The 26593-nt window shown below is 40.7% G+C and overlaps 1 protein-coding gene across 10 annotated transcripts in view; it reads left to right on the plus strand.

Annotated features, from left to right (window-relative positions):
• Nucleotides 1-508: 508 nt before the first annotated feature.
• The window catches only part of FLRT2 (fibronectin leucine rich transmembrane protein 2), a 67528-nt gene continuing 41443 nt past the window's right edge, over nucleotides 509-26593 (plus strand). For 3 of the 10 annotated variants that reach the window (XM_075503381.1, XM_075503380.1, XM_075503378.1), the window contains exon 1: nucleotides 4456-5385. The gene's annotated coding sequence lies outside the window, so the exon portion shown is untranslated. Of the gene's footprint in view, nucleotides 1216-1385; nucleotides 1499-1856; nucleotides 2256-2541; nucleotides 2700-4455; nucleotides 5386-5969; nucleotides 5991-26593 lie in introns of those variants that run through there. The other 7 variants (XM_075503382.1, XM_075503386.1, XR_012775951.1 and 4 more) reach the window with 6 other exon arrangements.

Here is a 26593-nt window from a genome sequence, read left to right on the forward strand (position 1 = left end):
CTTTCTTAATGTTAACCTATTTCACATTCTCTTTAAAATAAGTGAGGTTGTATTATGGATCAGTGGACCATCACTCCAGGCTAGCCATCTCGTATGATCACAGATAATTTAAAGAGAATACATTTCTATATTCTCCTTTCAGTTTACAGACTTTCAACCATGCAAAGCAGTTGCACGATAAATAAATACATGCTTCACACATTGGTGGGGGGGGATTGTTTAAAGTCCAAGTAATTAGATTATAACCAAGATTAAAGGGGGGGGGAGGGGGAGGTGTTACCAGTTTAAACAGAGTGTGTTGGAGGGAGAAAAGGGGGGAAGTTCCCCCCGCTGCAGCTCCGGCTGCGGCGCCGGCCGCCGATCGTCCTAGCGCTGTGCTCTGCTGCCACCTTGGCCGCGCCGCGGGACGTGCAGGCGGCGCCGCGCCGGGGCCGCGGCCGGCCCCGCTCCGCGCCCGCGGGGCTCCCGCTGCGCACCTGCGGCAGCTGGCCTCCGGCTGGGAAACCGCGGTCGGCCAGCCTCGACGCTCTCCAGTTATGTCGCCCGCTGTTATAAATAGGACAAGGATATATGCAATGTCTAGAGGGTCTGCTTTTTTTTTGGAGAGGGGCTGGGGGGTGTTCTTCAAAGGAGGTTTATCCGCCTTTTGTGCTTAAATTCGAAACTTAGAAATGCGGGTGGGAGGAGAATAGGGTTTTTTTCCTGCCCGTTTGCTTATTGTAGGATTCTTCGCCTTCCTTGTCCAGCCTTATCTTACACATTTAATGAAGAGAGCACTCAGATTCCCCTTCACACGCCCCGGCCTGCCTCCGTGTCCTTCCTACTGCGTGACCACCGGGGCTCTGGAAGGAGCTCCCAGCAGTCCATCCCGTGTCCAGACTCTTAGCGTCGTTCAGCTGCAGTTAGAGGTTCCCCCCCTTTTTTGGGGGGGCGGGCAGAGAAGGGTGACAGAAACATCATAATTCACTGAAAATATATATAAATTAATATTAGAGGACCAATGGAGTTTGCTAATTTCCCTGTTTCCCTCTCTATATTTCGTGTTACAGTGCTACAGCGTTGTCTTGACATCAGGCTCCGAGCTGGTGGTACTGAGTTTGGAAAGCTTTCGTGCACTTCAATTCATCTTTGAATTGCACATGCTTTTTCTCTCATTTTTAAGGCTTTCTTCTGCTTCAGAGGAAACATGTTCTGACTTGCTGGAGTTTGCTGGTGGTAAATATTTCCTTTGACTACAAAGTGCATGTGTGAAAAAGGCTTTTTTTTTTTTTAATGGAAATATGTTTCTTTCTCGCTTGCTCCTTTCTCTGCTGTTATTAATAACCTGTAAACGAGTTGAATCGGGAGGTCTGAGCGAAACAGCACTTTCGGATCTGTACTTTCAGCCACACCACGCTGAGGAAAGTGCAGGAGCTCTGTATATGCGTGCGTGAGAGGGATTCATGCGATGCGTGTGACAGTTCGCATACGAGACTCGGTGACAAAGTAGGGACCACAGGTGAGTGCCCAAGAGATCTGCTTTGCCGAGAGGATTTTTTCAGCCCCTAACCACAGAGGAGAAGTATTCGGCTCTCCAACTGCTCCCCAGAGTTGGCGGTTCTGATTTGTTTCAACTGAAAATAACCGAGAATAGAAAATGACACGTAATAAAAAGTCCCCAGCCAAGCAGCCGTGTGCGCTGCGGTTCCTCTCAAAATAAGCGCTCCCCCATGGGCTGAGGTCTCGGTGCCCGGGCGAGAGAAAGGGCTGCAAAGGGTTAAGGCGCTGACTTGCTTGCTAGGCAAAGTTTGAGGAAGAATATGTCTGAGGCTGAGTACGCTGCAGCCCTGCGTTTGAAATCTGTCACCCTCACTTAGGAGCTCTGCATCTCTGGTTGTCACCGGTGAATAATGATCACACGGCGATAAGATCGCTCCGTGGCGTTGCGCCGGAGCCGCCGGGGGAAAGAGAAGAAAGGAAATTACGAGGCATTTAACCGCTTTAGCAGGGTGTTCTTGAGTGTCATCGGTGGGTGTCAGGGTCAAATGACCGGCTGGACAGCAGCTTGGAAAGAAAATTTCCTTCCTCCTTTCCTTGAGAGAAACCTTGGGTGATGGTGACCATTGGCAGCTATGGAAAACAGAGACCTTGGTAGTCATCCTTAAAATAATACCATGCCGGAGCCCAGCTGTTCTGCCACTTTCTCCCCTTTCAACCTGCCGGACCCGGTGGGCTTTGGGTGACCTACCGAGGAGGACCCACCTCCGCAGGAGCAGGTAACGGCTAGCTAAGTCACTTTCTGGATTGACACGATCTTGATTTGACCAAAGTGTGTCCTGAGTATCTTTCTCTGATTTGAAGTGTGGGCTGGCTGAGGGGCCAGAGGCAGGGAGGGGGACAGGCATTATTCCACCTAACCTCTCTGAGCCTGTGGGGCAGGGCAGCAGCCTGCAACCTTGCAGAAGTTTTTAGCATTCCCTCTTTCCTCCGTGGTTGGGGGCATAGGGGGTATTTCTGTTTGTGATCGACAAAAGTCTGCTTTGCTTTATGTGCTGTCGACAGGTTGCTAGGATCGGGGACATGGAGAGAGAAGGGACGGGTGGACAGAGGATGAGAAAGACTTAGAAGGGGGATTTTTTTCACGAGAAAATGCACCGGTTGTCCATCAGCTTCGGGAAAGAGATATAAATCATGCTCAAATAAGTGCTATGAAAAGTATGCAGAGCCTTAAAAAAAAAAAAAAAAGGCAGGTGTTAAAAAGTCAAAAAAGACGCAGAACAGCCTTTGAAAAAGGTTGTTCATTCGCCTTTGGACCCTACGGGGCTCCTGATCCTTTCATCCCTCGGGACCTGCTGGAAGGTGCAGGCAGAGACTCGACTTCAGCCCCTTCTCCGAGCCGGGGGTACCGGCTCTCCCCGCGGGTCTGACCCGTGCCAGACCCGCTCCTTCCCGCCCGGCTGAGCCCCGCGGAGGGCCCCGGGCTCCCTCCCCTCCATCCCGGGGGCCCAGAGCAGACCCTGGCCCGCGAGGCAGAGGTGCCGGGAGGGGAGCGGGGTCTCGTCCTCAATTCCCTTCCCCTCGCCGAGTCCCCTGAGAAATGCTGGGCTACCCGCGCTCCCCTTTCCGCGCCCCCCCCCCCCCCCATCCATCACTCCGCGCATCCGCGTAGGTAAGGGCACAACCTCTTCTCCGAGCTGGCTGGCAGCGGGGCTCGGCTCGGGGCTATCAATACACGGGAGCTCTCCTAAGCCCCCTCGGAGGGCACGGGGTGGAGGGCAGGGCGGGTGCGGGAGGGCAGGAGCCGCGCCGAGCACACCGCGGCTGGGCTGGCCCTCGCCGAGGCTCCGCGACGGGCTCCTCGGTACGGCTTATTAAGCCTTTGAAGTCGTGAATAATTTAGCCCCCCCCAAGCGAAGGGCGAAGGAGGTGCGGAGACAATGGCGAGTGATTCAGCTTTTGAGGTACGGCTGAGCAGAAAATGCAAGCTAGTGAGCAGCCAGGGGTGAGGGGGAAGCAAACCCCGAGGCATTTCTGTTGCCTTTTCTGTTTCCTCGACACATGGCATTGATCAGCTCTCCTCTTTTCTCCTCCATTCCTCCCCAGTCCCTCTCTTAAAGTAACTCGCAGCAAAAGCCGTATTGTGCATTTTCTTTAGTAATGGAGGAGTTTGAGGCAAATTCTCTTCGCACACCCCACGTCCTACCTTGACGGCTGTATCCTATCGCTCAAGTGCTTCTCGGTATTAAATAGTCTTGCCTTTAAGCGGACTTGTCAGGGCAAGGCAGTAGCCTACTAGGGAACTGGGCGGCGGGGGAAGGGTTACCCCGAAACAAGCGCAGACAGCCCGGGATGCATTTACACACACACGCACACTCACACGCACACGCACTGAATGTGCACGGGAGACATTGGGGGGGGAGGGGGGTGTTAGCGCTTTAGGGCAAAAGGCGGTTTCTCCAGCGGTTTTGAAGTCTTTCTGACTGATGATGGAAATCAGACGGAATACTAAAGGAGGTCCGTCTCTTCCCTGAGGGTTGGACTTTCTTTTATTCTGTGTTATATTTATTGCGTACTGCTATTGCCTACCTAAAAGTTCGCAGGGGGGGAAGGAGAGGGAAAGAAGGGGGTGGGGGAGGCGGGCTTGTCGGTGGCTGCACATGAAATATCGCCATGTTGGTGGAGAGCACGGTTGTAATTATTGCTAGCGAGGGCATCTCCCAGTTAGGACCGCAGCTCGGGGAGTTTTTCAGCTCACTCCCCGGCTTCCCTTCCGATACACTCCGAGAGCCCCCAGAGCGGCGGGGCCGAGGCAGCCCCGCCGCGAAGGGCAGCGATACCCGCACCTTCCTTTCCCGCAGCCCCGGCCCGGCGGGCTCCGCGGTGAGGCGGGGCGGAGGTCCGGGGCTGCGCAGCCCACACGCCCCCCCCGGGCAGCGCCGCCCGCTTGGTTCCCCTCGCTGAGAGTAAGGGGGAAGGGCGAGTCCAAAGGGACGGAGCTCGCAAAACTGCCCTCAGCAAGCAATGGGTTAAAAGCGGCAGAGAAAAAAAAAAAGAAGGAAAGAAAGAAAAAGAGAAAACCTAGCCTGACTTTGCCTCTTGGAAAGCTTTAGGTTGCAGCCCTGCCTTCCAAGCATTCTTTAAACTAGAAATGTGGGAGGGACTCCAGGAGAGAGAGAGAGATGGCTATCAACTGAATTCATTACTGTAAACATCTCCCTGGGGTGTCAGGCAGGGAGGAAAAAAAGGCACGACTTGCATTAGCAGGGAATAGTCAGATCTGAGGCATCATTACTGCTAAGATCAGCCTGCAATCCCGGCTGAAGGCAGGCGCAGGACTTGGGGAGATCTAGACACACACACTCACACATATACTCACATATATGTGTCCGATGCCTTCTCCGACTTCCAAGGGTCCTGGGTCTCCGTGCCTGCTCCTCATGTGATCCCTTCATCATTTCCAGAGAACAGAAAGAGAGAGAAAAAAAGAAAGAAACCCCAAGACCAGGCGTACCCGCGGTCCCTTCTCGTTTATTTTGTACCGGAGAAGGAGGAACGGCGGGGGGAAGAGCGAGCGAATCGAGGAGAGAAAGTGCGTTGGGGATGCCAGAGCCGCGGGCTGCGCGCCGGAGGAGGAGGTGGCGGAGAAGGGGGGAGGACGATGCCGCTGCCTCGTAAGGGCGGAGGAAGGCGCGGGAGGCGCGGGGGTCGCTCCGGAGCGGCGGCGGCCGGCGGGGAGCGGGCCCGCGGGGCCGGCCGGGAGCGGCGCTGGGCGGCCGCGCTGCGCGGCGCGGAGGGCGGCGGCCACCACCGAGGAGCGGCGGCGGCGGAAAAGTTTTGGTGTGGGGGGCCAGAGGCGCGGAGGGGGATTACGATCGGTGCCGTCGAGGGATTCCCAGACGCCGCCAGGTACAGTTGGGATTTCATTTCTCTCTCTTTTTCCTCCCGGTAATTCTAGCCCCGGGCGATTTAAAGCCGCGGTGCCCTTCGCCTTCTGCGAGAAGGCAAAGTTAAGGAGCCGGGATCAGGTTGTGAAATATCGGAAATATCGCCTCCGCCTCATTAGAGCCCCGTGTCCGCGAGTGTGCGGCGCCGGGCACACACACGCACGGATTTATGAATGGCCGACGGCAAGTGTTAGGAGGGTCCCCGGGTTATTTTACGCCAGCCTGTGGGTTAGGAGTGGGACTCGGAGCTCGCAGCTGCAGTGGGTCCCCGATCGCCGGTCGCATTTCAGTGCCGAGCGGGAGGGTGCCGAACCTGGCCCCCACTCCGTGGCCCCCGCACGGCGCCGGGCGGGGAAGGGAGAGCCGAGAACTACCCCTGCTGCAGGGGAACCGGCACCACCATTAGTATTATCTGGGAGGTGGTTTTGAGAAACGGGACCTTTAAAGGTGAGCCTTGCTCGGAAGAGGCAGTCGGCTTAGCTCAGCGCTGGCAAGTGTTAAGAGGAGCTGCGCCCGGCAGGAGGACCCACCAGATCCCCATCAGCAGCCTCCGGAGCGGGGCTGGCGGTGAGTGGGTGGGAGCGAGGTTAAGAGAATTGGATCAGGACTTCGGAATACAAAGGAGCCCCTCATAGACCTGATGAGTTAGACGGTGACCTCTGGCAGAATAATAACAAATACTGCGGGGTGTGGGGGTGTGAGGGTGTGAACAAAAAATAACAGATCGCAAAAAGGAGTCAAACAGCTGAAAAAACCTGCCTAAGACCATGAGATAAAAACCCATAAAAGATAAAGAAATCAGCAGCAAAGTAAGAGAGTAAGACTCTCCACCTTCTTTTCGGAGTGGGAATCAGTCAACAGGAGCTTTTAATTAATTTTAATGGAGGAAATCTGTTTTAAGGCTTACAATAAGCTAATAAATCCAAGGCACAAATCCGTGTAAATTCCTGTACTGTGTGTGGAAGGTACTGATTAGATTTGTTCAGATGCTGCTTTTTGCAATGCAGAGCTCAGCTAAATAGAAAGGGAGAGGTCCCTTGCATGAGAAGCAGGAAAAGATACTAAAGCAAGTCAGACTTCTCTCACACACACAGACATACATACACACACACACACACACGCACACAGAAAGACAGGGTGTGTGTTAAAGAGAGGTTTATTTACTGCATCTAAGTTTACAGTGCTTACAAGGAAATTAAACCAGTTTACAGGTTGAGACTGATCACTACCTGGGTTTAAAAAAACCCAACCAACCAGACAAAACCCCCCCCACAAATTTCCATGGACTTAATTCCTTGCTTCATTCACTGACATGGTTTTTCTCCAAGAACACCTTTATATATTTGTAGTTTCTGGGGAAATACATGAATTGGTTTCAGATATATGTATTTTTGGAAGGAGAAAAATCCATCCTGCCATTTTTTCAAAACACTTAAAAGATACTGTACCTATACCTCTATGCCCCATTCTTTCCTTTCTTCCTTTAAAGAGTGAATGTATACAATATTATCACTGAGACATAATCTTTGCATAATCAAAAAGATACAGATGTTATTTAAAAGTCACCATTTCTAAGTGACAAAAGTGATGTTAAAATGTTAGTGTTGATCTTGTTCGTGAAAATTATGTGAGACGAGATTTCAAACATCATGACTATTTGTAGGAGGTTTGCTATTTAAACGGTTGTTCTCTATCCTGATATGGTAGTGAGGCAGTTAAAAGTTAGAGAGTGCAGGCCTGGAGTACTGTAGGTGAAGCAAGTCAGAGCACTGTGTAAATACAGGGTCTGTAAAACTACCTGTGACTAGAACAGTCACAGTCACTAGAACAGTCACAGAAAACAGGGTTTTCTGAAGTCCAAGTCTGTAGCAAGAGGTGGTGCTGGAATGCACCTAGCGTTCTTAAGAGTCGCTCCTCACATACACATACACCCAATATTTTGTATAAGGTGATGTTATCTGTGTTTGGCTTTGAGAGTCTGGATCTAATTTGAGCCACTGTTACAAGTCACATTTATATCCTGGTCTGCTGGATAGTTTGATTTAGGAGGTAGACATACCTCCTTTGCGCAACCCTACACCCTCCCAGTTGGAATCTGCATTACATAGGCTATGGTTTCCTTCGAGAATCAAGAATGTGTTTGCCTTTAACTGCTTAAAATAGCAGTATCTAAAATGTAGGATGTTATTAGGGCTGACTTCCTTACCCTTCCCGCAGAAAAAGAAGGAGAGACATAGTTTTACTAAGTCAAGAAAACAAGAAGGAGTTGAAACAAGCATCATTATCAGGCTTTTCCTGTACTGCACTTTCTATTTAAAGGACTAGAAAGAAGGCACACTTAAGATAATATTGTTTCCAGGAAGGTGATAGCTTTACTTCTTAATCATTTCTGCTACCTCTTTAATCTCAAAATGAGTTCATTTTTCACTAGATTACTTTCATGTAACTTTCAGGCTTTTACCAGACAGATTCAAATCCAGTCCATTAGTGACCTCTATCTGTGAGAAGTGTATAGTCAATGGTGGTTTTTTCCCTTTTTCTTCACCATAGTGGATTGGAAAGACAGGCTATAAATTGTTTTGGTCTTTTATACCTGCAAATCGCCTAGCTTGTCAGGCTATCAATGTCATATCCATACAGACAATGTGATTTCCTAGTGTTTTAAACAGGAAAACAAGAAAACCAAACTCCAGTTCCGAACATGAATGCAGAACTTGAAAAGAACTCTGAATCTATTCCAGGCACAATATGATGAACATTTGCAAAAAATCAGAAAAATAAAAAGTATCCAGTGGTCTTGAACATCAATAATAAAGGAATTGCATTTATGTTCGTCTGATGGTTTAATAGTTACTCTAAAGCAAGCTGACTCTATGTGAAATTTTATTGCCCCTGAGTGCTTACATAATAACTGAAACTTGAGACAAACACTCAGACCAGATATACTATAAGTAGACTTTATAGTAGCAGGGTGTTTAAAAAAAGTAAAAAAAAAATTCCAGCTGTGTCTATATTAGGAATACATGTCAGAGATCAAGGGAAAGAGGGTCTTTATAAACATATAGTCTCTTTCAGGGGATTATTAAACCCAGCTTCCCAATACTAATTTGTCTCTTGTTTATATCCACAGCTATATTCCATGTTTTAGTTAGTGATTGTAAATGGCAGTTGAGGACTTGATCAGCAATATCTTTGGGTAGGTGAATACCATTGTTTGACGTTTCCCAGATTGTAGCTGATTACCTCAGTGCTTGGTAATATGATGTTTTTAGGTGTTTCCTTCCCTCCCCCTTGGGCAGTCTTTTTAGGATTCTTTCTGCCAATGCTTTTTATTTATTTCCTCAAGAAACCAAAAGAGCTGGAACTTGCCCCAGAGGTATAAAAATGGCTTTTTCTTTTCTTTTGGTAAAACAAATATTTGGGGGTTTTTGTCTTTTATAAAAAACAATAGAAAATAATAATATATAGTTATTATTGTAAAGAAGGTTAATTTAACATAGACTGAAGATATGAGCTTTAGTTCCCCTACAGCTATGTGTAACCTACACCTTTCAAGTAATTGTCTTCTTTTAAAGAAAAATAACCACAAAAAATCATCATTAAAATATTTCTTGACAGGCATGTTTTATTCATTTATTTAAAACAAACCCAAACTTTAATCCATAGGTAATACTCAGGAAAGAAGTGTTTGAAATAAAAACTATTCTCTATTTAACAAATTATATTCTAGTCACATCAAACAATATGTCCCAGGAATAGTGCAATTTAATCTGATATTTTCAGCCACTGGTGAAAGGTGTTGGGACCTTCTTATACCTTCCTTTTTTTTATTGATGATTTACCCAACTAACAGGGCTTTTTTTCCCCTCTTCAGTTCCTTCTTCTGACATGGCCCTTTGAACTGAATCAAAATTAAATACTAGCAACAACTTAAAACAAATCCGTCATGCTCTATTCGGCATTCCTGAAAACTTAATGATGCATAAAGAGGTCTGTAAAATATCCCTTCTAACAAGAAATCTTGTGCTATCAGCTCTACCTAGAAACAATCTCCTGTATATTTTACTTCAAGCTATAACTGCTTTATTTATTAATTTGTTGTAAAAGAATCCTTTTCTAGTGTAGTTTAATGAGAGGATGTATTTATAAAAGCATACGGCAGAGATCATTCAAAGGTAACTGTCATTGAAACTGATCCTTCAGTCCTTGCAGACAAAACTCAATAGGCTTTTGACGTACAGGATCAGATCATTGCTAGACTTGATCCTGCAAAGTGATGATTTTACTTTGGCTCCAAGTGAGAGGTGACTGGCTTCCAACAGGCCCTGGTCAGTATTTTATAGGATCTGCCCCTTACAAAGCAGAATATTAAAGGTCACAGGTAATATTCTGGCTTGGCCTTCAAGTCAATAGGCCACTTTCATAACACTTAATCACCAGCTACCTATTCACAAGGTAAATTATCATTGTAATTTTCTGTGACAGTTACGGATTAAAGATTGTAGTAAAAAAATTTTGAAGAAAAAGAATAATTTTGAAAGGTAGTTCAGACAATAATCTGTAGATCACTGTAATGGTCTGCAGTCTGGTTTTACAAATCCCGGCCCAGGTAGGGACATATCGAGCCACAGAATACAGAAGAGGTCATTTAGTTCCTTTTATCATCATTTATTTATGAATATATCACAGTGAAAATGTTTGGATGAAGGGGCAGAAGTTCTGCTCTTTGGTCAAAGTCCTTTATTGTGGCCAAGTTGTCATGGTAATTGAATTATCTTAAAAATGCAAAATCATATAGACATCAAATCAGTTCCTTCCTGAAAACATGCTAGCTATGATTGAATTAGTCCAAAACTATTCCACAATCTTTATTCAGACAAAATTGACAACATTTGTTTAATGTCAGGGATCTTGAGGGAGAATTACAGGCAAAAGTTTTTGGAATTCTATCTCTCTGATTCATTAGCCGTTCACTGTCATGCACTGCTGTGTTCAGCAAGGTCTGGGCGGGCTGATGCTAGACACTTCTCTTGTAGTGAATACTGTAAACTGTATGGAAGTACTACATGACCCATTAAGAGCAGAAAAGGTCAGAGCTCTGAATGAAAAGCCTCATCAGCACCTCTGAGAACTGAAATCAGTGTGCAGCAGTGGCAATTCCAGTTCCTGCTGGCAGCTTTTGTCATTCCTTCATCAAAACCAACAGGGAAAATTAAACTAAAAAGAAGAGCTTTTCTGGACAACACTTCCAGTCCTGCACCACATAGGCACACGAGTAGCTCATACCTCACTGAGCTGTTCCATAAGAGTTAGCCAAGAGATATCATGTGGAAAAGGGTTGCCCATGTGGGGAAGGACACAGCACTTCTGCAGCGTGTCCTAGCACTGCTGGGAGCCTTCAGTGATGCTCATACACAGTCTTCGATCTTCACACAGGTTGCAGAGGACCAAACCATGGTCAAACTGCAGTCATAGGATCACCAACCACAGGCTTGTAGTTACAGGGTTACAAATATTTTTCTCTTGAGATTTCCTGTGTGCTTTTCCTACAGAGAAAAACAATGCAATATTAGAACTGTTTTAAAACGGCTATGACATTCACAATGTCATTGGAAATGAATGCAACAAAAAAAAAAGTATGATTTTATATCAACATCTTACTGACAGAACAAAAGATTTAATATACAGTTCTGAAGAAGAAATGCAGGTTTTATATATATATATACATGCATATATATGATTTGTGTATGTGTTATATATAGGTGACTGTGACTTTGTCTATAATCACAGAGGTCTCCCTCAGACCCTTCAAAGCATATATAGTTCATTTTAATTCAAAATTAATTTTGTTGGTGAACTGCAAATCAAATTAAACAAGAAGAGAAACTTACATTTTTCCTCCAGTGTGTTGGAAGTTTCTATACTGGGTAAAAAACCCAAGATGCTCCCAAGAGGTACTGCTCCCAAGGTCGATGGAAAGAGCCTGTAGCAAACTTACCTGTGCTTATGAAACAGAAATTCACAGCTGAAAAACTGTTTTTTAAATTAATATATTTGATTCCAGACTCAATCCTTCTCTCTTTCACTGGCAAGTTAATTTCACAGACACTCTTCTCATGATTAGAGATTACTCATGTGAGTAATAACTTGAATTCCAAAAGTGATGTCATTTAGCTGTAATTGAAGATGATACAACCCCAACAGTGTCTCTCTGGTTATACTAATGTATACATGCTTTCATTAGTAGTTTCTTCATGTGCGTATGGGAAAACAAGCTATGTAGGTACAAGTCATTTAAATGACTAGAATTGCATCCGTATTAGGGTTGTATTAGTATATGTGTCTGTCACGGACACAGCCTACATAGGTATACTTCTATGGAACCTATCTGTAGCCTAGGTATCAGGTGTGCCTATCATTTAAAGAATTATGATTTTGGTAAGTGAGGTGGTTTTAGCAAGCCTGTTGCATGCCTGAAATGCTAGCTGAGACCATGTGAGGTGTCTCTAGATGAAGGAATATTTGTTAGCAGTACCTTATAATTTCATTTCTGATCTAGGAAGTTTTTCCTAGGTGGTGCTTCTTGTGTCATTGAGAGATTTGCATCCAACTAAATGTACCCCATTTAGCAATCTTGTTCATCTGGTTTCACAGGCCGTCTTATTGACTGATCTAGGTTTAACCTTATTCTTATCTTTAACCACTCAGCTTTAGAGTTAGTCACAAATGCTCTGAGACTAAACATTATTTCTTGAGCCATATCAGTTGAAAACTTGCTGTTTATTTCATAATTTGTTATAATTATGTAAAAAAAAAAAATCACTTTGATACCTGAATAAGTATGAACCTGGATCAGGTGGTTGGAGGACTCCAATTTAATATGTTAATGCTCTATATGCATATTGCATCATGTTGTACTGATCCATTACTGTAAGCCCCCACATTATTCATTGAACAAGAGAATCTGGAGGTGGAAATGACATATAAGGCTAACCAACAGCTCACAGTCATCTCTCTAGCACACTCATAAAATTTTCGTTCTTGATTTAAATGTTTTCAAAGATTTCGTCTGAGACATTTTATCCTTTGAACTGCCTGTAGAAAATTAATTTCCAACACAAAATAAGTAAATTAAAGAAGTAAAAGTGCTATCATCTAGCCTGATAAATTTCTCCTTTTTTCAAACAAATTTAGCAGTCTAACAACAAATTTCTTCGTACTGAAGATAAGTATATAGTTAGAGACTGCTAAAATTTAACAGAACATGAACACATACACACAGTCATACAGAGTCATTCCCAACTGTATTGCTAAATCCTGTGTATCAAATTGGTATATGCCCAACAGTGATTTTTGAAATAGCTTGTTCTGGCCCTGTGCCATGCTGCTCAGTGAAGAGCTTCTTCTTGCAGCAGTTCAGCAGTAAATTGTAAAATGCATTTTGCCAGCAGAAGTCCTTTTTTTATTTGAGAAATTACTTTCACTGTTTGACAAAATTAATTTCAGAACCTTATTCTTTAACAGTTGTGCAACAGAATAAGAGCCTTTACTCAGAGAGAAAAGTGTCTCCCATTACAGCTTTGAAAATACTTAGGCAAGAAAGAAGCATAATGGACACCTCTCATATTTTTTAAATGTGCACTTTGAATGCCACAGACAGAGCCAAATCGCTTATAATTGCTCAGAGATGCCTAAGCCTCTGTGGCAGAGCATCTGACAGTAAGGTTACTTTAATTGCTTTATCCATGTTGTGTCTTATCAAAATCTTTTTTTTATTCATGTGGTATTATGTATTCATAATGATAAACACGCACGTACATTCATGCAGGGACACACACACAAACAAAATGTGAAAAAAAAATTCTGAGAGAATTAGAATGGCAAAAGATCATTTAGCAAAATCTATTTCCTTCTGAAGCTTAGTTAGCATCTTCCTTTTTTATTATTTAACTGGATAGCAGGGCAATCAGTCATACTGCAGAACTTTGAAATGGAAACTGTATATGAGTTTTTCTAGTTTGTTTGCTTTTCTCCCCTAGTGCTTTCCCCCCATAGTAATAGAGAACTGTTTTCACAAGCAGTACTCTGTTTAATACAGTTTTAAAAAGAATGATGCAATTGGATTTCTATTGTTTTTTTGAGTGCTGGCTACAGGGTGCTGAATCCCTGTCTTCACACTAGAACCTTAATTTTTAGTTATGTATCATTCCAGGAAAATGCAGTGATTTAAAATTAAATACAAGGGGGGAAAAAAGTCAACAAACCAAACCAAAACAAACCCAAAAGCATAACCAAAGGAAACCCAAACCCACAGCCGAGGAACTATGGAAATCTCAACGCTAACAAGATGGTTGTTTTCTGCCCCACACTGGATAATCTTATCAGTATCTATTTAACTTAATATTTAGTACCAAACACAGGTTTCAACTAGATAGTCTATTATCACAGAAGTCAAACACTCTATCCTCAGATCAGCACAGTGGATCTTTATAAATCTGGAATAAATGACATGTTAGAGTTGCTGCCAGCAGCTCTGGCAACAGAAGTGTTGATCTGCCCAGATTCTCTTTCCTGCAAAAATTTCTTATCAGCAGATCCACACATCCTACACGGTGTGACTGTGGATTTACAGATAAGAGGACAGAATGACTGAAAACGGATGGATGGCATGAGCATAAATAGGTCATGAGTTACCAACTGTGGAGCTTGATCCTGAGCACCGGGAGAGGCAATTATAAATTTCAGAACCCCTCTAAGGATAAGGAGCTGTCTAGGTAGGAGGCTTTGGCTTTAATTCTTCGCCCTTCATTTGTCCAAAGTTGAAAGTGCATAAATCAGTCTGTACGAGCAGAGATGACTCTGAAATTCATAACCACTCATCTCTGTGACATTGATGGAAACTCTATTGCATCAAATGCATAGGTATTCTAATTATGAACCTCTGATACTCAGAACTTCCCCTAGGCCATCAATATCTCATATGCAATCATATTTTACAAGCTGCCGAATGATTGTCTGGTTATGCATGTGCTGACCGAGAGAAGATATCCTACAGTCCAGCCAACCAGCTGCAGAAAGATGATCCTCTTTAGGCACTAGGAGAATAAACACCTTTAAATTTCAGATAACATCAGTATCAGTTCACAAGCTATTTAGGTCTTGTGAAGAAATATTTGGCGATCTTGGGAAGGGGTGTTTAAGTATAGCCCTGTATATTGTCTTGTCTTGAATGATAACCATATTTGACAGAAATGCATTCTTTTTAACTCCTTCAATGCTATGCTAAAGAGTATCTCCTGCTTATTAGAAGCAGAAATAATGCAAAGACCTGTAGCCTTGCTATGAAATTTACACTCCCTTCCACCATCTGGGGTACTTTTATTGACATGTATTTATATTCTGGTAGCAGCATACTTCTCTCCTGTTTCTCTCTCTCACTTTTTCTTTATTGTTTAAATACCTGCAGCAGCACAGGCTGAATCAGAATTTTTAGTTAGCCCTTCAGCTAAGAAGGATCTCTCTTTTAATCCGGAGTTCATTCTGTTATGTCTGTCATGTCAGGTACATTGGGGACACGAAGTATCCTAAAGATGCTATCAAAACTAAAATAAACAATAATGCTCATGGAAGCTTTTATTTTCATTTAAATATTTCCCATATTATTTTGCAGGTCAAGTATTGCAGTATTGTGCAGAGGGAAGATAAAAGCAGGAAAGGGAAAGTGACTAGAAAATAACTGGGGGAAAAACAGGATGAAAGTGAGTAATCAAAATTGTCCAGACCGAATGAAATGCAGAGATAAACAATCAACTTCCTGTGCAACAGGAAATCAGAGTTTCCTAATGATCACAGTTTTAACCACCTAAGCTGTTATTCATCTGATAGGAAGATTGTCGACTGGCATGAGAGGGAGAGGTAGGGCAATGCACAACCTAGGAGGAGCTGGGAGGGGAGAAAAGGATCCGTGAAGTTTCCCCAGTTCTTCCTGTGGTGGCCATAGTACATGGGAATCATCAGACAGAGTTAATGCTGTCTCAGAGTGTGTTAGCTCTAGAACAGAACCCTTACTGGTTTGGTGAGTCCAGTTGGGTGAGCTTTGGTGTATTCCCTCTTAATATTATTCCACGTCCTTATTTTTGTGACCTTAGAAACTGTGCATGTTAACCGTAAGAAAAAATGGATACTGTGTAAAGATGATATGGATAAAGCAATTAGTGAGTAACTAGACTCACATTTTCCTCTCAGACATGGGTATATAGACAGAAAGTCCACTTTACATAGATAAATCAAAGGGGAATAAAGAATATTATTTGTTATTTAAAATATATAATATAGATCCTGACAGCTTTTATGTCATTTAGTTTTCTCTTGCCTTTAGAACTCTCATCTGAAAGAGATTAGAGATCCATTATGTAACAAAAAAAGACTGAATTAGAGGAACACTGGGGACAATACGGTGGGGGCAAATGGCACTGAAGTGGGTCTTTATTATTCTGACTTATAAGAAACATGCTGAAGAAAATGATCATCATGCACTGCAACATACAGAATTGTGATGTTGCTTCTGCATCATCACTGCATTCATGCTGTCCTGCTGATTAAATCACTAGCTAGGTCAAACATTGATCAAACTCTACTTTATGGTCTGAGCTTGTAGTATGCTCTTTCCCCTTGCAGCTGAAGGCAAAGCAGAATTCAACACTGGGTTCTAAAAACAGCGAGGGGACAAGAAGTGCTGCACGCTGAGGACTGAACCGGCAGCAGTTGCAGAAACTCCCTGCATGTGTGTACATATGGGAGGATTGGCATTTCTCTTCCCCCAGGCACACCAAATGCCCACAATCATCAGCAGCACCAAGTCCAGGCGCTTAATAGGAAGGAAGGAGATAATTTATGGGGAAGGTTATACTAAAGATCTATGCACTTGCTTTGCTAGAGAGGGTGTGCAATTTTTTTTGATTTCAGCATTCTCCACAAGTGTTCTGGTAGTAATAATATTTGGGACAATATGTAACTCTACTTATTTGCTTACTGGTAACTTTGCAGAAAGTCTAGTAAAGAATCTGACTAGAATTCAGTTACCGTAACTGTAAAAGAGAAGAAAAAACTCAGTGGAAAGATGGCACTGTATGAGTTAACATGTTAGCCCTTCATTCTTTCAGATCAAGCTTCCTGTGAGTAATAAAACACAAGTCAGATGAATTTGGCTGGTCTCAGTCAAGCCTCTCATGGATAGTTGCCCACATGGGAATAACTACTGCATAGATTAGCTCTGTGAATAGTTCCAGGACAGGTGTGGGACTGAACTGCATTGGCAGAATTGCTCCGGGAAACTTGTGTGCGATGTTTCGCTCAGTGGTATCTGTCTTCCCTTTTCATGAGTACTAAAATTCAGCCAAGCGTGTTTTTTAAGGAATTGTTTTTAAGGAGTTGGAGAAAACTCATATTTTGTCAGATTTGCAAGTCTTTTATTAGACATTTCAAAGAAATGAAGTACAAGTGAAAATTAAAATACACTGAATTATTTCTTACTATCCAACATTTTGTTCCTGAGAACAGGAGCAATGTTACTGCTTCTGACCCATCTTTTCTAACAGTCCAAGACAAATAACAAAAAAGTGCAATATTTTTAAAGCTTAAGAGGGGACAGAATGACACAGGGTTTCTCCTCCTGAATACAAAATCTTTCTGTTTCTACTTGAAATCCAGACATAGTCTACAGTGATCTATATGAAATGAAAGGTGGACTCAGGTAAACCCACCACTATTAACAGAGCCTCATTTTTCCAGTCCCTGTCAGAAGTGAAAAGATTTATTAGGTAAGGAGGATGAACTGCTCTTTCACCTCCATGTTCTCTTCTTCCTCTGTTCTTACAAAGCAGAACTGAGTCTAAGTCACACTGTACAAGTCCTTGTAAAAAGTACGTTATCAGAAACAAACTCTGCACTATTTTTCCTGACATAAAAAGAGGCGATGCAAACGAAACATAGAAGGAAGAGTTAATAACAGCATTTGATCAAAGGAGCGCTGATGCGCAAGCAGATTCAGAAAGCTGCTTGATATTAGGTGTGTAGTGCTTGCGTAAGTCAGGGCTGGACCAGTTTACAGCAGCTGAATATCCACAACATAAACCAGAAACCTTCTCTATTGAGTTCCTTGTTAGAGCCATGACTGTAGGCCAGCCTTCCTTCTTTAGCAATAAGGGGAAACGATTGTAGTCTGGGAGCTGACACTCTGCTGTTTGTGCCCTAGCTGCCTCTGAATCAATAGAGGACCCTGCTCTTCAAATCGCTCGCACAAAGTAAATATTTTTTTCTTGATTTAACTGGTGATTTAAGGAAATGCTTGGGTATACGATTGTCTAAGGTCACGTTTACAGCACTGCTCTAGTTACTTCCTGCACAGTTTGGAGTTTCAGATTCATACGTGGACATGGTTATGTAATTTATTGAGGCATCTATTTATACTTCAGTTATGCTTCTTATATCTGTCTCATAGCAATTGCTATACCTGTTGTGACTGATATATTTTCCATGACGTTTTTCACGCATTACATCATTGCTATATCTAATGAAGCTTGATTTTCACGTGCATGTGACCATCGTGGGCATGTAGTATGGCTCTCAAAAATTTACCAGCTTAACCTTCATCTCCTTTTGCCAGAGGACTACAGACATAATGGTTTTATCAATGCAACTGTAGACATTTGGTGCTTGCATTGAATTTCAAACTGATTAGTTTTAGTGAATTAAATAATTTCTCTTGCTATAGGAACTCTCTACTGTAGGAGTGGGGAGAATAATGACAGAGGTCCCCTATCAATTAGCCATTTTTTAATTTCAGTTAAGCCTATAGTTGTGTACATTCTGATGATGGTGTTGTCTAAGAAAGATAAGAACAGTATGAGGAAATTGCTTTAATCTTACTGGAGATAATCAAGTACTGCTGCTTTGCAGGTGAATATTTACCTCCAGAATCTACAGTGAGACTTTACACTGTTGTCTCCAAACAGAAACGGGCAACAAAGTGTGTGGAGCTTTGCTAGGTGGTAACTGGTGATGTCTTTTAATAAATGATTTAGCAGCCTTTTTCCAGTACAAATTTCACTAGTACCCCAGAGGCAGTTAATGTCTAAGAATAAATGTATCCATTTTGTTAGTCATTGTTTCCTTTATAGAAACTAGTATAGTGTTTTGCAACTAGATATAAAACAATCTGAATAATAACGAGCCACATTCTGTTCTGTTCTATTTGATCTTATATTCTGCTCATTGCTGTGGTAGCCTAATGCCAATCTGTAAAACTTTAGTGAAAGCTGTCATTACAAAAGAACTCTGCTGTGTCTGATAATATCAAATTACTTTATTTCATGCTGAGAATTATTAATACACAACATGAGACCTGATCAGTCAGAATTGCAAACCTTTAAATTCCCTTCTGAACATGAAATTCAGGGCGGTGGTTTGTACCCACGATTATTTATGAGTGCATGGATCATATTTATAACTCCACTGACTTTATACATATGAACAATCTAGATAAGTAATTAGCAAAATGACATCAATTGTACTGCATATTCCAACTGCAAATAACAGTGTTGCAAAAGTGACTCCCAACGGATCATTCTTTCAGAAATGTAATGTACAGCATCTCTCTCTCACTCTCGCTCACTCTCTCTCTCTCTAACTGCTATCTTAACCTCCAATGCTTAAAGCCCCAGATATATTGAAACCTAGGTCTTCCCACCAAGAGGAAAAGGTTGTGCTTTCATGGTCCTATGATTCTATCGTATTTTAACATGTCTTATCTGAGAGAGCTACTTTAGGAAGGAGTCTACAGGTTCACTAATAGATACAGGTGCTAAGCTGTAATTTTAGACTGTGTGGAAATGAGATTAGAGCTGATCTGACAAGAAGAAAATCTCCCCTTCCTTCATTCTAGTTCCTTTCTCCCAGGTAATGATACAAGTTGAATTCATCAGCCCAGTATATTGCTTGCTTTTCGGGCAATTTCCAGTAAGAAGATTCTCCTTATTATAAATAAGTACACATGCTCTATAATTGCTGATAATCACATGGAGATCCTTATTTCTTTCTCTTATATGCATTGCAATAGTGCAAATAAAATCATATGAACTAAATACCTCCATATCTCAGATTACTGGCCTGAAATAGAGGAGGATTTTTCTTACAATTTTTCACGATTTAAATCTTCTCATGACACACCACTACCAATAAGGGAAAAGGAATTATAAGACCTGAAACAGCAAGAACTAGTGTGTGACTGGTCACACTTTCACCACAGATTTTCTCCAGTATAAATCCGGGTTTATTCTTCTGCAATCTGGAATTGTTTTACATCTACATAACTGAAAATGAAGAGACTTACTCTTTGTTTCAAATCTTCATCCATAGGGTAAAGCAGAAAGCATCAGACCAATTGACAGTCTCACTGCAAAACGTATTTAGGGCAGTAAATAATCAGAAATGCAGTGCATGTGCAGAACTCTGTGAAATGCCTGAAGTAAAGTACAGGGTGCTGATGGTTTATGAATCAATGCATAGATATCAGTGCATTGACAAATCAAATGGGTAACTACAAAGAGCTGCCTATTTGTACATGCCACCCATATCCATAGTAGAGTTTAAAAAGCGAGTGCAAAAATCCACAACATTTTTGAAAACAGAATCAAAAGTAGAACATTTAGTCCAAAGGGAATGTCCAAAAATTCATTTTTTTAAAGCGTGTTAGATTTTCATTAAAAATACAAAGTAACAGGGAAATGAAAAAGAATCCTCTACTTTTTAATATAAACTGTGAAAAAAAATTGTCACAACAGCAAAATTATCACATTGTTTGAACCAAGTTTCTTGATTTATTTTGATGATTAGCATGCCATCCTATAGAGAAACTCATACATGTGCTTGGTATGTGGCCATTCTGCCACTTGAGTGTGTGGGGCCTGGGAGAATAATAAAAATAAATCCAGCAAAACAATTGTCTACTTCCAGCCCAAGTGCAAATATTAAAATTGTTACTATAATCAGATAATTCCTAATGAAGCTGCAACTCCACAATATCGGATTTTTCCATAGACAAACTGAATTTGGAGTAAATAGGAAAGGACATTGTAAGCCTGTTCAGAAAGTACAGCAAAAATATGAAGAATACTGAACAAAATGACTATTACTGTTATGACTTATGTATATATGACTTTTTACAGAGAGCTATAGGCAGCCATGGTTGATTTCTAAGGGTTTTGCTCTCCATTGTAGCAATGTAAGTCAGGCATATTTTCTCATCAGTATTTCAGTGCAGATAGAGTATTGCTCCTGAGGAGAATTGACTCCACATTACTTGAATTTAATGATACCTAAGACTGTTTCCGCCCCCCCCCAAAGCTTAAAAATGATGCAGCTGTACTTGTTTTGCAGTTATTCTATGCCAAAACAATAGAAGTTTCTTTGATTTCTCTCCTACCTTCCCCCCCTACCCCAAAAGTGACTAAGGTGTTACTCCTGTGAAATGCAGGCATCCATTTTATGCTTTATATGACATTGGCTCCTTCTATTTCCAGCTTGATCAAAAATAAATTTGGGAAGCGGTCCCCTTTCCACAGCTGAGGCCAAGTTCTGCAAAATTCTGCATGCTTTCAATTCCAGTCAAAGTCAATAGGTTTTGAACATCATAACCATTTTGCAGGGTCTCCACGTATATTTAAACACACAGAAATGTCTTGCAGCTATCTCCATTTGAAGGATCAAGAAGCATCACCCATTATGCTGTTAAGTTTTTGAGTGAGAAAGATTTAATTTCAAAATACAGTATGACCTAAAATAGAAATCTGAGACAGTTTGAAATAAAAGCCCTTCCTTGAAGATCAGATTTTCTCATGCTGACGTTTTTTGTTTAATTGTAGCAGTATCGCCTGCAAAGTCCACAAAACAACAGCAATAAGTAATAAAAGTCATAAGAATAGGTAGCAAATTGGCTGGCATACAATAGGAATTAAAGACCAATCTCCCTTGGTAAATGTTGGTATGAATTATTAAATGAAACAGTGGCAAGATATAGTCTGTCAAAAGCAGTTTCCTTCTAGAGGTATGGGAGGAATTAAAATTTGTTTCAAAGGAAAGCTGTTATGCATGCATCCAACATCTTGGTTTACTTGAATTGCACAACTTGTCTCTGTACTAATACTTCCCAAAACAATTTCCCGAATAAAGAATGTTTATTGGAATAATTTTTGCAATATGAGACTTTTCCTAGCAATTTCTCATATATATCTGAAATTTTCCTTCTCAAATGTTTCCTGGAGAGAAATTATTGTAATATTGTAGTGGGTGTGATTCCAGTGGGCTGAAAATATGGCATCCAGTTACTGATTTGATATTTAGCCTATCTGATGATGCTAGAATATATACTCTTTAATTTGAACATGCAGGTCTCCTCCTCAGTTGGTCTGTACTGACATAATTTTCTTGGCTTCAGTTATCTCATCATTAGATGAGTTATGCTAGTTTAGGATTTGAACCAAGGAATAAATGGTCAACTAGATGATCTGATCTCTAGATTAGCTTTCCAGAGTAGCAAAAATTAAAGAGAATGTCAGATATTAATGATTACTCCATTCCTCTTAAATTTAACACAAAGTCATGAATATTCTCTTTGATGTTATGCTCATAATTGGCTGAAAATTTTAGAAATATTTTAAAAAATTTCAAATAAAATATTTTGGTTTGATGAAACAGGGTATCTAAAGTGATGCAGAATTACTTATTTGCTGCCCTAAATACTATTTTGACCTGCATAAACCCCTGAAATTTAATACCAGCCCATTGTTATACGTAATTGATTAATTTGGATACGGTCCATTTTTAGGTACCTGTGTGGCTAATAGCACCAAAATAGCTGAGAGTCTCTGTTTAATATAAGTGACTAAAGTTCCTAGAGTCAAAGACCTAGGTGATGTTTTGGCCTTCAGCAAAATCAATAGAAATAATTCCCACTGACATCAAAGGAGTGGGGTAACTTCTTTTGATTACCCTTTCCATATCCCTTATGGCTAATTAGGACTTCATTCAAGCACATCATTCAGTAGTTGCTAAAACTTTTAATATGCTTATGAGCCTTTTATGCTTCTTCTCTTATGCAAAAGAGCATCCATCCAACAAAAGGCCACATATAAACGCTTAACTTGTGATCTGATTGTTAGTTTTAACCCTACTGTAAAATCCTACAAGCCACCTGGAAAGGGATATATTCCTCTTCTTCCTCCTCAGTGCACCGATGGAACATGGATACTGAGACAAGCATGCACCCCAAAGCCAGACAAAAAATATTGTACAGACACCTGGAATCTAAGCTAATACATATGAGTTCTGTGTATAATTCAGACTCAGTACTGCATGTTAGCATCTTTCAGAAAAACTGTAAAAATAACTTCGAAATTAGATGATCTAAAGAAAGTTTGTAAAACCAGGTGCCAATACTTATATGTGTATTCTGCCCTATAGACTTGTAACATTCAGGATTGAATTCTTCACAGACCCTAATAAATTGCCTTTTTTAAAAGTGTTTGTCTCCAGATAATAAAATAAAAAACAGCGAGAGACGCTGAGTATTCTTTGAGAAACTGGAAATCATGATATTTGTCTCACTAGCTGGAATGTAATCTTTACTCTTTTAGCCTTTTTCTCAAATAAGCAGATCATCAGGACATTTTTCTAAGAGCAAAAATTATTACACAGCCTCCAAGAAATTATGGAAGACTCATTTCTAGGCACAAATAAAATTAGCTTTGACAAAGCACTGATGTATTAGTGTTGAAAATATGCCTGCAGTGATGGGGCTGGTACAGCTGGCATAAGGAAACTTTCTCGTCACTTAAGATAAATTAATTAACTGAGTTTGGTCATTTGGAATAGCAGAAAGGAATGACCAGGGTTGAATCTTACCATAGGATTCATATTTTCTCCTTTAACAAAGCATGCACCGACTACAAGGGTGGGTGATAATAAAGAAGATAATGGGAATGCATGGCACTGAAATAACAAGAGTCTGTGGGACACTGGCAGAGTTTTTGTCCACGTGCCTATTCATAAGATCTGTTATGTATATATTCCAGATCTTATATCCATAGGCCTGATTTGCTAAACCCTTACAAATGTCTAAATTTCCATTCACTTCAGGAAACCACCTTCATCTAAGAGAAGTACGTATGTTGCAGCCAACAGTTAAAATCGTGTACTGTGGAAACCTCTGGAAAGATACTACGATCATTTATATTATTGTGTGCCTCCGGTTCTCCGTTCTTTCCCCGGTCCTCTCTTACTCCCATTGTGCACCTCCTCAAGCTCCTTTTCCTTCCTGATGGACTTCAGTGCAATAAATCATTTTAATATAAAACTTATTGCAACAGAAGTAATGGCTTGCTGACATAAACTGCTATGTTGCACACAAGATAGGGAGGTATATTTTGTACTTGGATAATTTAGGTGGCATTAATAACATCAATATTTATATTGCCATAAGCATAGCTTGCACTACAGTGTCATTTATATCGTGTTATGTTTCCTGCAAGTATTCTTCCTGTCACATTCATTTCTGGCTTTTTGAAGGTAAACACACAGCAGAACAAAGCCATGTGTATGGAGTTTCTAGTATTTTTAATGTTATAGCTATAAAAATAATGACCTTTATGCAGCCATCTGCAGCGCTATGCAATGCCTTCAAACTCAGAGGTTCTTTGAGATTATTAATAGCAATAACATTATCTCAGTAATGTGAAAACTGTAGCTGTCCAGATTGAATGTCACTGGTAAAAATGCATTGGAAAATATGCCCATCTGTATTGATTAAAAATATAAGTATTAAATCAAAGAATCGCCTCTTCCATTTCAAATATTTCTCAAGAATTTTGAGCAAAATTCTGGAGAGTTGTTATCATCAGAAAATTATTAGGATTATCAAGAAAGTATTGAAGATCTCTGAGCTAAGCTTCCTTAATTTTTGAGTGTTGCTGCAAAAACATTAAAAGTGATTTGGTGCTTGCAAATTTTTGTTATAAGCTTATCAAGTATAGCAATAATAAACAAGAAAGAATGAAAAATAGTTATTTTAAGCAAATACCTGAACAGTTTTGTTGTTTTCAAAAGAGGGAAGTCTTAAATCTGCTGGACTATTCGAGTTTCTCCAGACTGATCAAAAATACAATAGTTTTATTTCATTTACTTTGTTTCACAGTTTCCAAAGATTTAGGACAGATGTTATCATTGTTTATTAGTATGAGTCCTTTACAAATAAACAAAAGTTATTAAAGCATTTCTAGATCAAGTACACAAATACTGTACATTATCATCATGTTCTTTGGTGCAAATAGCCTGAAATGACATCTGTCTTTCTACAGGAATTTTCTTTATAGTTTACTTGATTCAATTTGGGTATTATACTGTCATTTTGATTCCCTATAATAAGTTAATGCTATGCTGGAACTATTTAAAGGAATTATAGTGTTGGTAAATTTTAAATCATGCTACTTGCCTAAGCTTACATTATTGAAATAATGCACGATGAGCACTTTTGTGAAATCATGTGAAATCAAGTACATGAGTGGGCAAAAACTATCACCAGCACCACCACCAAAACAGCTTTTAAAAATTTAGTAACTGAAATGCAATTGTGAACTAAGTAACTTAGTGCAATTGCGCTTTAGTGATTACAGGAGAGAGAAGCATATTACAGAAACTGAAGTGAAACCCTGGCTCTGCAGAAAATGTTGGGAAATTTATGTTGGCTACAAAAAGATGAGATTTCACTACTGGGTCTTATTCCTTCTGACTCTGCTGCTGACTCACTTAGCTTACTTGGTCAAGTCATTTAACTTTTGGTCCTATCTGGTTAAAAATTCTGACCTATCCCAGAAAGTTTGTTCAAAGCTGTGTTGGTGAATCATCTATTGTCTGTAAAACACTTAAAAGTGATGCAATGAAAGATGATATTTGTTTGAAATGTCCCATAAAAATCTAGACATCTCAATTTCTTCAAAATTGAAGTCAACAGCAAAAGAGTTTCCTTTGTTTGGTTTTGTTGCCCCCCCCCCAAATAGAAATATTTAGCTCAGAAGGGAGATGCCCAAAAGGAGCTGATATTGTAATACAAAAACTATTAAGTAGATAGGGAGAAATAGAATATTCCAAAGTGTCTTTTTCATTATACCAAATCAAGGGTCTGTGTAAAGAATACTATAACAATAGACAAATACTTACTAAAGTGATTGTGTTCTTTATAGTTAGGAGCTATCCTGCTGAATGCAGTGCCACGGGATATCCATGTAGTCCAAAAGTTATGATCAGGAAAAGTATCAGCTATTTATATGGATAACGGGACATTCTTATTTACAAAATAAAAATATTTTATGGATATGAGGATATGTGCCCTTGTAAGGGAGTGAATAAGACAGTTAATCATTCAGGAGGTAGGTAGAAGCTTAGAAACTTGTTTACAAATATGTGAACAATTAGAATTTAGGCGCTCTCTAGTGTTTTAGTCTTTAGGACTTTCTGAAGCATCTGGTGATGGCCACTGCTTTTGACTGGTCTGGCTTGCCCTTCTCCCTTCTGTGATGTATAGCATATATTTTCCATATGAAACATTTATTTTTTTCTAGTCAGGATCTTGCCACTTACCATATTGTTTAAAAAGTTATACTATCTTCTTTTTCATATATTTTTAGCACTGATCCTCTCATTCTGTCTAATACCATGTAGCCTTTTCAGCATCTACTTACCAGGTTTAGTACCGATTAAAGTGCATTTATCTAAGCTACTAGTCTACATTACTGAGCTATATTTTATAAAGATTTTTCATGCATATATATGCACCTGCACATAAATATTATCTACGCTGCATACATTTCTTATTAGAATTTTCAGCCTATGTAGCATTTTCTTTCTCATTTGCCTTCATGAATTAATAAGTTATTGTAATAAAACTGCAGCAATTTTTGCCTCTGTAGGATTAGTCTGTAACAATAGTAACAGTATAATAACTTCTTATCATAGCACAAGAGCAAAAAGATAGACTGTAATGATTTAATCCAGATGCATTCCTAAAAAATACCTAATACGAGAGTTTTTCATCCAGCAGAACTTGTGAGAGGCCCAAGAGG

This window comes from Mycteria americana, chromosome 5 (assembly GCF_035582795.1).
Source record: "Mycteria americana isolate JAX WOST 10 ecotype Jacksonville Zoo and Gardens chromosome 5, USCA_MyAme_1.0, whole genome shotgun sequence".
Lineage (NCBI taxonomy): Eukaryota > Metazoa > Chordata > Aves > Ciconiiformes > Ciconiidae > Mycteria > Mycteria americana.